Source organism: Etheostoma cragini, chromosome 22 (genome assembly GCF_013103735.1).
Source record: "Etheostoma cragini isolate CJK2018 chromosome 22, CSU_Ecrag_1.0, whole genome shotgun sequence".
Classification (NCBI taxonomy): Eukaryota; Metazoa; Chordata; class Actinopteri; order Perciformes; family Percidae; genus Etheostoma; species Etheostoma cragini.
Window position 1 is genome coordinate 4652616 of NC_048428.1, and position 1210 is coordinate 4653825.

Here is a 1210-nt window from a genome sequence, read left to right on the forward strand (position 1 = left end):
AGGTGCAATGTTCTTCAGGTGGTAATGTGCAAGTTCCTACAGTTGAGACAAAAAACAGAAAGAGATGATATGTTGACATTAAGCAAATGAGTACTGAGTCCGTTGATGATGTGATCTCCTGGAATGTAAGAGGCCTTAGAAAATTGATCAAACTCAAAAAAGTAATGAATAGACTTAAACAATACCATCCAAAAGTGGTTTTTATCCAAGAAACACATTTGCTTACAAGCGAAGTTGCACGACTAAGAAGAAGATGGCCTGGTCAAATATTTTCTAGCTCATTCTCCCCCCCCTCTAGGGGCATGGCAATTCTTATTCATAAATCTTTACCTGTTTGTATAAAAAAGGCTATCATTGACCCTACTGGGAGATTCATAATAATCCAAGCCTCACTGATGAACCAAAACTTAATTCTGGTTAACCTGTATGGTCCTAATATAGATGACCCTGATTTCTACAATAATTTGTTTCTCTCTATTACAGCTTTTCACGGTGATGTGATCTTAGGTGGAGATTTTAATTGTACTTTAGATCCGGTTCTCGACCGATCATCAGGTTTAGATTTGTCCCACCCTAAAAGTAGACGGGTTATTAAACATTTTATGTCTGAATTAAACTTAAGAGATGTCTGGAGAGTACAGAATCCAACTAAGAAAGAATTTTCTTGCCACTCAACCTCCCATAATAGCTATAGCCGTATAGATTACTTCTTAATTTCAAACTCCTTGGTTACCAGAACTAAGAGCTGTGTCTACAAAAGCATATTGATCTCCGACCACTCACTATGCATGCTTAAGTTTTCACCCATAATTGCGTTTAATCGTAATCCTATTTGGCGATTAAAACCCCAATGGTTGCAAATGCCCAAATTTCTGAAATTTGTTGAGATAAATATTGATGATTACTTCAGCCTTAATAAATCTGAGACTACAGCGTCTATTAGATGGGAAGCCTTTAAGGCCTTTTTACGGGGACAGATGATAAGCTACACAAAAAATAAAACCAACAAAACTGTCATGGAAATGCTAAAACTTGAAGAACAAATAAAAGAGACGGAGCTTGAGTTAAATCTAAAGGGCTCTAAAGAAAGGCAACAAGAACTGCTAATACTGAGAGCAAAATATGACAAAAATATCCACTAACAAAGCTTCATCAGAGATATTCAGATTGAAACAATCCTACTACGATCAGGGAGAGAAGGCTGGAAAAC